The following is a 13,561-nucleotide window of genomic DNA, read 5'->3' on the forward strand; positions in this document are numbered from 1 at the left end:
AATCCCAGGCAGGATTAACCACACTTTTCTGTATAGATGCTGGACAGCAAGTGTGAAAATCCCCTTTATACTAATTATACTTCTTTGCAAGCCTTCTCTAAATACCTCAGAGAGCCTACACTACAAACCTCAGAGAACACTTTGATGCAACTCAGAGGTCTTTTCTATACACAGCAAATAGCCCTTTTACTCACTTGACACTTACACTCACCAATAAGCCTTTCTACAAATCTCATAAATCCCTCCTACACCCTTCAGAGAGCACTCCCTACACAACAAAGAGAACCTGCCTTTATACATCAGAGAACCATTCCTACATACCTCAAACTCACATTCATCCACATTTAAGTAATCCCTACCTACTCACATAAGGAATCCTACCTATGAAATTCAAAATTCTATCCTTACACATTGTAGGGACACTTCTTCCACATTTCATTGAGCAACACTTGAACAACTCAGAAATTGCTCCCTCTACACCCCAGAGAGTACTCCCTAAAAATGCCAGTGAGATGTTAATTTGAACCTCACAATGTCCACGCTACAAACCTCAATAAATCAAATTTCTCCATATCTCAGGTAGAACACACTACTGACCAAAATGCCCTCCCTACTCACTTCTGAGACTTGAAGTGACACATCTTAGAGAGCCCTTCGGATACTCTCTTGAAAGACTACCCTAAACACTTTGGAGATTGCCTCTACTATCCTCAATGAACACTCCTATTACACATCAGTATATTCTACATAGTCATATCAAATTGGACCAACTATTCACTTCAGAGGACCCTAACTAAACAATAGAGATAGCACCAGTATGCAGACAAAAGACCTCCTACACCCCTCATAGATTCCTCCTAATAAAGACCTCCTTAAACACTTCAGAGAATGGGTATGACAAACCACAGGACAGCCTTTCCTTCTCATCTCAGAGATCCCTTTCTATACACTTCACAGTCATCTCTACACACAGCTCTGAGTCCTATCTACTCACATCAAGTGCACTTTCTACACAATTCAGAGTGCACCCACACACACCCACACACCTTGAAACCCTTTCTACACATATTTAACAACCCTATACAACTCAAAGAGCTGATGCTATACACCAGACACTGCACCTCTACACACCTCAGAATGCCCTACTTTCAAAATTCAGAGGCCTCTGTTACACACCTCCTAGAACCCTCCTTTCACAGTTCAGTTTGTCTTCCTTATTCATCTCAGAGATCTATCCTTACTCACCTTAGAGTTCCATCAACACACACCTCAGCAAATTCTTAACACTTACCTCAGATCCCACTTCCTATACATTGCAATCACAAGTCCTCCTACAAATCTCAGATAGAATTCCATACAATTATCAGAATGCCCTTTCAAAAATCTCGAGAAAAACTTACATAGATATCTCATGTAGCTCTCACTACTCAGCAAAAAGCCCTCCATATTCAACTGAGGACCATAACTACAAATATCACAGAGTTCCCATGATACTCTTCTGAGTGTCCTCCAAAAAGACCTCAGAGATTCTCTCTACTATCCTCAAGTATTCCTCCCATCAAACCTTAGAACATTCTCCCTATTTATATCAGAGAGATTTTACTATTCACTTCAGAGGGCCCTCCCTATACAACTGAGATAGAATTTCTACTGAGTCATATAGTCCTCCTATTCCCTGCATAGATCCCTCTGCACAAATAACAGAGACCTCCATACATACCTCTGAAAGTCCTCCCTACACTTATCAGAATGTCATTCCTCTGCATTTCAAGGAGTCATCACTACACATCTCAGGGTACCTACACAACAAAGCTCAGAGAGTCCATCCTACTCATCTTAGCAAGTTCTAACTTCAGACTATATAGAAAACCCTCCACACCTCAAGGGGCCCTCCCTTATACATCTAGTTGTCCTCCTTACTTATGTAAGAGTGCTCTCACTACTCACTTCAAAAGGCCCTACAAACAAATCACTAAGCCCTTTCTACTCAACCTAGCACACACCGTATATACACCATATATACAACTCATCTAAGAAGACCCTCAAACTAATGTCTTATGGCCCTCTAACCCACATCATAGAACTATCCTACATGCCTCATAGAACTCACACAACACAGCCAAGAGGTGACATGCTACCAAACTCAGAGAGCCTACTCTACATACTTCAGTATAACCTTCATATAAATCAAAGTGTACCACCATACTCACCTCAAAAGCAGTCCCTACACACCTCAGGGCAATGTTCCTACATAACTCAGAGAGTACATACTGCACTTCTCTGAAGGCCCCCTACTAACTATACTTTTTTGCAAACCCTCTATGACCACCTCAAAGAGCATGCAATAACACTCCTGAGAGAACTCTTTTGACTTTCCACAATGACCTTTTCTATACCCCACAATACTGACACTCACCCTGAAACTAACCATAACCCTAACCCTAAGCATAAGTCTAAGCACACCCTACATACTACTGAGAGCTCTCCCTGTCCCTGACCCTAAATGCTAATCCTAGGCCTAACCCTAATCTAACCTCAAAGTACATTTCCTTCTATATCAATTTGTCCTCCCTACTCATCTAACTGAGCTTTCACTACTCACCTCAAAAGGTCCTCCAAACACAACTCTCTGAGCATTTTTTACAAGTTCCAGTGCACACACCCTTTGCAACTTTGTGAGCCATTCTAACTCACCTCAGAGTGTCCTTTCAGCAAAGTAAAGAGGCCTTTGGACACACATCATATAGCCCTCCTACACAACTCATAGAGTACTGTCTACACAACAGTGGTCTCAAACCATAAACCTTAGAGACCCCTCACTATACACCTTATAATATGCTACATACACATCAATGAAATCCATCCTTATACACCTCAAGAGTAGTCACTACATAACTCAGAGATACATCCATACATACCTTAGAGAGTACAAATTGCACACATTTACAAGACCTTTATCCTAACTATATTTCTATACAGCACACTCTAAACACCTCAAAGGAAATTTCTACTCACCTCAGGGTCTCACTGCACACCTCAGAGAGCCCTTTCCACTAACCACAGAGGCCTTTCCTATATACTACAAAAAGCCCTACTTACTTAGGTGAGCCCTTATAGCAAGAAGCCTTCCTATGAACCTCATAAAGGTATCCTACACCCTTCAGAGGAACTGCCCTACATATATAAGAGAGCCTCCCTTGAAGAAAACCCACCCTCACAACTCCAAGAACATTTCCTACACACCAAACTCACCCCCTACTCATCCATGTAACCCCATCCTACTTACATCAAGACCCCTTCCTACACACCTTAAAGTGCCATTCATATACACCCTACAGAAATGCTTTTTCCACATTTCATTGAGCAAGATCCAAACAACTCAGAAAGTCATTCATATACAACTGAGTATTTTATATAAACAGCAGGGAGACATTAATACAAACCTCACAATACCTATGCTACAACACCTCAGGAAATGCAGCATACACAGCTCAGATAGACCTCACTCCTCACCAAAAATCCTTCCTACTATCCTCCAAGCATCACACATACACACCTCAGAGAGCCATCATTATACTCCATTGAGTGCTCTCCCCAAATGCCTCATATATTCTGTACTATCCTCAAAGAACCCTCACACTGCATCTCAATTTGTTCTCCCTACTTGTATCAGAGTTCTCACCATGCACTTCAGAGTTGCCTCCCCGAACAACAGAGATAGCATTTCTAATCAGTCATACACCATTCACAGATCCCACTGAACACTTAATAAAAATCTCTTTGCACACCACTGAGAGCCCTCCCTACATATACTAGAGTGCTAACCCTATGAATTCTAAAGAACCTTCACTGTACACCTCAGATAACCTACAGTACAAAGTTCAGAGAGCTTCTCTATACATTTCAGTGAGTCCAGCCTACTCATGACATAATTCCCCCCACACTTCATAAGATCCTCCCTTTTATATAAGTTTTTTCTCCCTACTTCTCTCACAGAACTCCCACTACTAAACTTAAAATTCCTCTGAAAACAACTTCCTGCATCCTTTCTGCTTATCTCAGTACACACTCCCTATACACCTGAATGAGACCTGCCCAACCATATCAGAAGGATCTCCCACACACATGGTACAGCCATCTGACACACATCATAGAGCTGTCCTACACACCTTATATACCCCCTTTACAAGATCATGGGCCAAAATCTACCAATCTCAGAGAGCTCTGTATACATACCTAAGACTAATCTTCCTACACATTAAAGAAAGCCATCCATACTCACCTCAACAACAGTCTCTACACACCTCAGAGAGACATCCCAACATACCTCAGTGAGTACAAGTCATACTACTAACCAAGCCCTCTTTACTAACTATTTTATTTCAAGTGCTCTCTAAACCCCTCAGAAAGTCCATGTACTCACCTCACATAATCCTCAATAAACACCTAAGAGAACACTTTTGACTCACAACAGAGGCTTTTCCTATGTGTCACAAACAATGACCCTCACCCAGAACTTAACCCTTACTCTACTCATAACCCTAAACCCTCCCTACATACCACAGAAAGCCTAAAACTGACTCTGACCCTGACCAAATCATTATCCCTAAGCTAAACTTAAACCTAATCTCATAGTACCCTTCCTTCTACATCAGTTTGTTCTCCCTACTCATCTCACAGAGCTCTAATGCCTCAACTCTAAAGACACTACAAACACAACTTACTAAATTATTTCTATAATTCACAGAGCAACCTCCCTGTGAACCATTGTAAGCCCTCCAACTTACCTCAGGGAACATTCCCACACACCACTATGCAACCTTAAACCCATTCCATAAAGCCCCTTTACATGAATCATTGTTGGGGGATGTGCCATATGGACTATGCCAGGATGGTGCCTGATCACTAGATAGTGAGGAGGTTAATTAACATAAGCACATTCAGGTGATTTATTATTGGCCGTATCCAAATGAGTTCACTAACACAACGCGTGCTCAGGTGTTCCCGAGTGCTCCTAATCGTGCCTGCTCAGACATTTAGCTTCTCGCCTAATCTTTGCATAAGAGGTGTGGCCCTACCCTCCGCCTCCTGGAGGGAATATAAGTGGGCAGTAGGCAGAAGGAAAGAAAAGCAGCAGCAAGCAGAGAGAAGCAGAACCTAGAAGCTGCAGCAAGCAGAAAGAAGCAGAAAGAAGAAGCAGCAAGCAGCAGCTAAAAGAAGCAGCAATAGAAGAAGGCAGAATGCAGGTTGCGGATGGCAGATCACAGAGCAGAGAGCTGAGAACAGAAGCGCTAGATTATAGAAGCACCTTAGAGAGACAGCACCTTTAGCACGTACCTGTAGCTCACACCTTTAGTTCACAGGATGCAGGGCACACCTTTAAGAAGAAGCAGCAGAAGCCTAAGAAAAAATAGATCTCTGAAAGCATAGCAAGCCTTTCTTTCTCTAAAACTTCCTCTATAAGCAAAGTCTATCTTCCTCTCAAAGCCTCTCTCCTCTCAGAGTTTCTCTCTCTCTTTTAAGCAAAGTCTTCTTTTCTCAATAAACTAGGGAATAAGAAAGTAAACAAGTAAGAAAGCAGCCCACTAAAGAAAGATAGTAGAAGCAGTTCATTTCCAGTCCACCACTGATAAATACCCATGCAACTGCTGCTGCAGGCAGTAACAAATATCCGCAGATTTGGTACCGTGGGCAGTGACAAATGGTGGCCCATACAGGGCCCTCTGCATTTGTACGGGGCTAGGGAAATCAGCAACAACCTTACGGGGAATAAGGAAATCAGCATGGTGGGGAAAGTAAACTGAGGAGCCTCACAGGAATAGGGTGAAGGAAAATTCAAAGTCTGCCTCCGGGAATAGGTATGGCAGGGAAAGTAAGAACTTCGCAGGAGTCTCTGACCAGGGTGGTTTAAGGGCGAGGGATAGTAGGAAAGATCACAAAGGACATAACAGTGTATTTTGTGTTACTTGTGTGTTTGTAAAAACAGAAGGCTGTCCCGAGAGAAGGATCCCCTGAGGGAACATAACAGAAGGCTGTCCCAAGAGACAGCAAAAGAGGTTTAACAGAAGGCTCCCCTGGTGAGGGAATATAACAGAAAGCTGTTCTGAGAGACAGCAAAAGGGCGTCCAATAGGAATGTGAGTATTTTGTATCGTTTGTGTTTTTGCACTACTGTTAGTGTGGCCTTTGTATCACATATTCAAACTAGCAGAATAAGCCAGGGTTTATAGAGGAAAGGCTGCTCAATATGTCCCAAGGGGATCTTCATAAAAAGGAAAGAACTGTTAAAGGGAACAAAGTGAGGAAGAATTGAGTGGTAGCGACTCAGAAAATTTAAGAACAAGGAAAAAAGGTAGGAGAAAGCTAAACCTAATACAAAGAGCTTCAAAATTTGTAGAACCTGCCCATATTTGAGGACCAAAACAAATGCCATCAACTATTACAAAAACTTTAAAGAGGCAGTTAGGAATGATTGGAAACAGCTATGCAGAGCAGTGCTATCTGGAGGACAATGTCTAATTGGAGAGCTCAGAGGCAAGAAATATCTGTTGAAACTGCTTGCAGAAATGCAGTAGCAAGTTTTCCTGGTAGGAATGCCAATAGGAGAAGGCTAATATGCTTCAATAGATACTAAAAATCAATATTATCTTGGAGTGTATGCACAGATATATACAATGGCAAAGAGGCAATGCCCTAACAAAAGACAAGAGATGACTACAGTAAAATCTGTTACACCTCATACCCCAGGTCTTTGCCCAAAGTGCAGAAAAGGAAACCATTTGGCTAATGAGTGCAAATTAATTACTGATGTTGAGGGCAAGATGTTACCAAATCATTTAAGAAATGGTGCACAGGGCTCTTCTACTCAAGGCTCACAAAATGGAAGCAGCTGTTATAGTCCTTGTAGAGTTTAAGGAGTAACATCTTTTTGCTGATAGTGATAGCATCACTCAGGCAATTCCCAAACTGTAATTGGCTGGACCATAGCCCCTCATAAGCTGATTTAGCCACTCTGATGGTTTTCATCTTTTTCTCAGTAAAGCAAGCTGCTTATTTTCATCCTGTGTAACTCACTTTTTAATACCTCACCTTTAAGGAGGGTCTATAAGTAAAGGGAAGTGCACTGATCAGAAGGTTAATGGAGTTAATATTGAAAAATGTAGAGTGAGTGAAATGATTGTTTTTTCATATACTACTGTGTGTCTAGCTCTCACTTTCCTTTTTGTGACTTCTAATGAGAACCTCTCTAGACAGTTATCTTCACAAATTGCACAACAATGGATAGATTCAACGAGCTAGTAACAAGACTTTGACAACAGACCCTCACCATAAATGCCACTAAGGTGGAAGGCAAACCGGGAGGACTTAACACAGGAGCATTAGATGGGCTAGCACAATTTGGCACCACATTTTGGGGATTCTTAGGTTTCAAACTAATAAACTTGACTATGCTTGTGTTAATTCTATTCTACATTTACAAACGCCTCAAGACCAGTCAGCAGGCTCATAATGTGATCATAAAATAATCCATGGCCACCCGTGAAGCAGTACAATCTCCCAGTATATGGTTTAGTATGCTGGATTGGTAGTCAAAGATGGGTAACCATGGGAAAACACTGTACCAACCTAAGACAGAAGGGCCAACCCTGCTTTGGTATCCTTTGACGGGTAAGGACAGGATGTTGATTCCTGGGACCTAAGACAGACAAGATCCCTGCCAGTTTCCTTTTATTTCATATAAGGAAGGGGGAATTGTTGGGGGCTGTGCCATGTGGACTATGCCAGGATGGCACCTGATCACATCAACAGTGAGGAGGTTAATTAACACAAGCACACGTGGATGATTTATTATTGGCCGTATCCAAATGAGTTCATGTGCACAACGCATGCTCAGGTGTTCCCAAGTGCTCCTAATTGTGCCTGCTTGGACATCTAGCTTCTTGACTAATCTTTGCATAAGAGGCATGGCCCTACCCTCCAAATCCTGGAGGGAATATAAGCGGGCAGTAGGCAGAAGGAAAGAAAAGCAGAAGCAAGCAGAGAGAAGAAGAAACTAGAAGCAGAAGCAAGCAGAAAGAAGCAGAAAGAAGAAGCAGCTAGCAGTTAGAAGAAGTAAGAAAGTAGAAGCACCTAGAAACTAGTAATAGGAACAATAGGAGAGAGCAATCAGACTAAGCCACACCTCTAGATAGTAGAATGAAGGACGCAGGATGCAGGACACACCTTTAAGAAGAAGCAGCAGAAGCCTAAGAAGAAATAGATCTCTGAAAACATAGCAAGCCTTTCTTTCTCTAAAACTTCCTCTATAATCAAAGTCTATCTTCCTCTCAAAGCCTCTCTCCTCTCAGAGTTTCTCTCTTTTAAGCAAAATCTTCTTTCTTCAATAAACTAGGGAATAAGAAAGTAAACAAGTAAGAAAGCAGCCCACTAAAGAAAGATAGCAGAAGCAGTTCATTTCCAGTCCACCATCGATAAATAGCCACTCAATTGTTCCTGCGGGTGTTAACAAATATCCATGGATTTGGTATCACGGGTGGCGACACATCATAGTGCTCATCATACCCAGCTTAGTGGCCACAAACTATCAACTTAAAGTGCCTCTCAAAACATCTCAGTGTACTCTTCTTACACATCAAAGAAAGCCCATTCACCTTAAATGCATTCTCTACACACTTCAGAGAGGTGTCCCTGCATACCTCAGTAAGAATGAATTATATAGCATTGGAAGTCCATTCTACTGACAAAATTTCCTTGAAAACACACTCTAAACACATCAGAAAGTCTATCAACAGATGACAGATAGCCCTAAATACACACCTTAGAAAACCCTTTCATCTCACCACAGAGGCCTTCCCTACAAACTGCAAATACTAACCCTGACCCTGAACTTAACCCTAAGCCCTCCCTACATATCACAGAGCCCTCCCTGACACTGACCATGACTCTAAACTCTGAACCTGATTCTAAACTTTAACCCTACCCCTAACCTAATAGTGTACTACTCCCTTTTTCATCAGTTTGTCCTTCCTGCTCATCTCACAAAGTTCTCACTACTCACCTCAATTGGCTATCCAAACAAAACCCAATGAACCCTTTCTACACTTCACAAATCTCCTTCCTTCTGCACCTCTGGAAGGTCTCCTAACTCACCTCAGTGGGCTCTCCAACACGTGTAAAGGAGCCCTCTGACATATCATACAGTCCTACCTATTCGCTCTGAGAGCTCAAAGAGCCCTCTCTATACACATCTTAATGTCCTGCTGACACACCAAAGAAAGACATCACTACTCATCTTAAGAGCTATACCTACACAACTCAGAGAATTGTCCTTACAGACCTCAGTGAGTACTCAACATGCTTCTTTGGAAGCCCTCTCTAATCACTTCAGAAAACCTGTGAACTCACCTTAGGGGATCTTTACAACACACCTCAGAGATTCAGTTGAACTCATCACAGAGGGCTTTCCAATACAATTCAAATGCTGATCCAGGCCCTAACCCGAACCTAAACCTAACACTAACCCCCTAACTCTAACACTAACCCCATAATTCAAATGCTAATCCTAAACCTAACCCTAATCCAAATCCAAAGTCCTCAAATTGACCTTAAACCTACCCCTAACTCTCCCTTCACAGCTTGGAATTTGCTCCATACAAAAATCAGAGAACCCTCCCTACACATCTCAGAGTGCTCTCCTAGTACTTTGACAAAAGCCCTCACTACTCATCTCAAGAGAAGAACCTGCACACGTCAGAGACATCCCTACAGACATAAGTACTCATTATACTCTTTCAAGGATTCTCTGAACACCTCAGAGAGCCCTTCTACTAACATCAGAAAACCCTCACTGCACTCATCATAAAGTTTTTTTGACTGTCCTCCTATGTACACCACAAAGAGGTGTACTTAATTAATCACTCCCACTTTTGTCAACAATCCCTCCTACAAAATTCATAAAGCCTTCCTACACCCTTCAGAGGGTCCTCCCAACATACCTCATAAAATTCTCCTTATAAAATGAAGAGACCCTACCATCACACCTCAGAGAACCTTTCCTACACACCTCAAAAACACTTCCCTACACATCTAAAAATTTCTTCCTACTCATATCAAGAACCCTTCATGTAGAACTCAAAATTCCATCCTTACATACCTTAAGAACAACACTTCCTCCACACTTCATTGAGCAACACCTAAACAACTCAGTAAACCCTCCTTATGCACCCAAGAGTGTACTCCCTAAAAATGTCAGTGATATTAATTCAAACCTCAGAAGACCTGTGCTATACACCTCAGCAAAACCTACCCACACAACTCAGATAGGCTTCACTACTTTTTAAAAAGCTGTCCCTACTCACTTTTGAGGGTTTTACCTACACACCTCATAAATTCCCTTTACTGTCCTAAAAGACACCTTAGTGTGTTCTCTCTACTTGTATCAGATGGATATCTCTATTTACTTCAGAGGGCCCTCACTACACAACTGAGATTGCACTACTATACAGGGAAAAGTGCTTTATAACACCTCAGATATACCTTCTGCACACCTAATGGAAAGTTCACTACACACCTCAGAGTCTGAACAACAAACCTCAGTGATTCCTTCCCTTCATACATACCTCACAGACACCTAATAACAAATCTGAGAAAGCCCTCCCAACTTACATCAAGCACCATTCCTACAAAACTCAGAGGGCCATCCATACACACCTAAGAAACCATTCCTGCACACATCATTGTGCAATCCATATACAACTCAGAGAATAGCATCCCACAGTGCCTCTCTACATTTCTCAGATTTCCCTACTTTTACAATTCAGAGGGCTCTCTTACACACCTCATAGACCCATCACTTAAAATCTCAGTTCATTCTCCCCATCAATCTCAGAGATCTCTCCTTTCTCACTTTAGAGATATATCCCTATACACCTGGGTGAGTTTTTAATACTCACTTAAGGGTACCTTCTCTATACACCCCAATCAAGAGTCCTCCATTCAAAGCTCAGAATGCCCTTTCAACAAATCTCAAAAACACTGTATGTATGCATCTAAGGTAGCAAACAGCATTGATCAAAAATCCTTGTGCATTCATTCAAATGCCACAACTATAAAACTCAGATTCCTTGTGACACTTCTTTGAGTACCCTCCCCAAACCCTTGAGAAATTCCCTGTATGATTCCTCCCAACAAAATTTAGTGTGTTCTCCTCTACTTCACCTCAGAGGGCCCTCCCTACAAAACTGAGATTGTAAAGGTTAAGGGGTGAACAAATAAAGAGGCAAGAATACAGGATGGCATACAATAAGGAGTGGCTTCCATGGGAAAGCCAGTTCAATTTTATTATCTACTCCAGGGATATATCAGGTTACATTAGTGCAGTTAGTTTGTGCATGTGCAGATTATATAACTTGCCTGCTTCTCAGAGTCCACTAGTACCAAATGTTTTTATAAGAAGATAACATCTTCATGGTTCGAGGACAGAGGAGTTGCAGAATATTTCTAAGCAAGAGAAACAGAAGGTCTTCATCATCTGAGGTGTTGTTCACTCAAAGGACTTATGCTCCTCTGTAATTTCTCATGGCCTGAACCTCTACAGTTCCAAGCTTTTGTTTTGTGTGATCTTTTGAATATATATGGCTTGTCTTTTGTTTAAAGAAGGTGGAGGGAGAAAGTAAGACAGACATTGGAAAAATAAGTACAACATAATAAGGCAAGTGTCCATAAACATCCTCCAATGAAGAGCTGTTTGATCCATGTAAAATTTGGTAACCATAGGGTTAACCAATCTTATAAATTCCAACCTCCATCATCTTGTTGCACCTTCTTTACAATTTCTTTGAGATGATCCAATTCCTTTTATATGGAATTATTGTCATCAGAGTGAAACAACAAGGTTATTAAATTTATGGCATCCCTTATGATGTAACAACAGCAAATAATCAGTAGAAGTCCTATTATCAAGAATAGCTTGATGGCGTTGTTTTTGTCCTCATTAGTATAGTAATTGCCCTTGGTGTGTGATTATATTTTTTACCATAGCATGGGTAATCCCTATTGTCTGTTTATAAACTCCTACTGCTAGGGCAGGAATATCAACTAAATAGAATTTTAAAACCTCAAATTCTGCTTTAGAAAATAGATTAACCAAATCATTACTATCTTTATCTAAGTATATAGCCCTTTTATGTAATTGTTGAGTTGCTGGATGGTGACCTATTAAATCCCGAGGAGAGGGGAGAAATGCTGTTAATCTGCTTAAACAAAAATGAGTTCCATGAAACATTAGTTGGAATATAGTTAGAGGATTAAGCACCACATGAAAAGAACAAATCCCAGTATGCTTCCCACATCTACATCTTGGTGGACACTAATTTCAGAAGAACTAACAATTTCTGCTAAGTGAACCCAAATGTTATAATGACTGCAAGAAGCCAAAGATGGAACAATTTTCTATATAGGGCACCACCAACAAACAGGAATACAACAGAGAAATAGCACAATAATGGCCAGCATAGTTGTGAAAATTTGAGTAAATTTTACAAAGAAAGGTGTAACCAAATTTTTCAGGGCACATTCTAAACCCATCTGGCCTAGCAATTGTTGGGCAGATGTTATTAAAATATTTATATCCCCCCAGATCACTATATGATTAGAATATCAGGGGCCCCTAGGGCCTCTTGTCCTTTTTTGAGTTCCCTTCTTTCAGTCAGTGTCCACTCCATCCAGGATCAAATGGAATTTGGTAATCAGATTGTGAAGTCCTTGATGCCAACTTATGATGATTGATGGATCTCACACACCTGGAATCCCAACAGGAAATATAGGTGTAGAGTAGCAGCATATTTATTCCTCCATGTAATCAAAGGTAAAGTGTTTTGTCATGTAGAGTTTGATGTAATTCAGTAGTTTACATAAATCTTTGGTATTGATTCCTTAGGGATAAAGTGTCTGTCCTAGCAGAGGAGCAGTGATGTGTATTATCTCATATTCTACATTAACAGCATTCACTGTGAACAAGAAAATATTTAGAGCATTATTAACATGAGTGAGGTTAGGTCCTCCTTTTCAGTTTTGTTTTAAAAGGCATATTTTAAGTGTGTGGTGTGCATGTTCAAGTAAGGTCTGTTCAGTAGAATTGTGGGGAATACAATGGGTTAAAATTATATTCTATTGATTACAAAATTGAGCAAATGTGCTAGAAGTATAAGCAGGGGAACTGTCGGTTTTTAAATGATGAGGTTTACCTTGGTAGCAAGAAGAGGAGCACATGATAGATACAGACTGAGACCTTCTCTGAACAATGTGAATTGGAGGATGTGTCTATGATAAAATTTAAGAAAGAATAGGGGTGGAAGGGAGGAAAATGAGTTACATTCATCTGCCAATTAAGAAAGAATAGGGGTGGAAGGGAGGAAAATGAGTTACATTCATCTGCCAAAGACTATTAGAATCTAAACGTTGAGGGTTTATGGTTTCCCAAGTAGAACAAAAGGTTATGCAATGAGATAAATTATTAATGATGAAACAGGTATGTCGAGAGGAAATAGAAAATGATTTCATTT

This window comes from Sciurus carolinensis, unplaced genomic scaffold (assembly GCF_902686445.1).
Source record: "Sciurus carolinensis unplaced genomic scaffold, mSciCar1.2, whole genome shotgun sequence".
Lineage (NCBI taxonomy): Eukaryota > Metazoa > Chordata > Mammalia > Rodentia > Sciuridae > Sciurus > Sciurus carolinensis.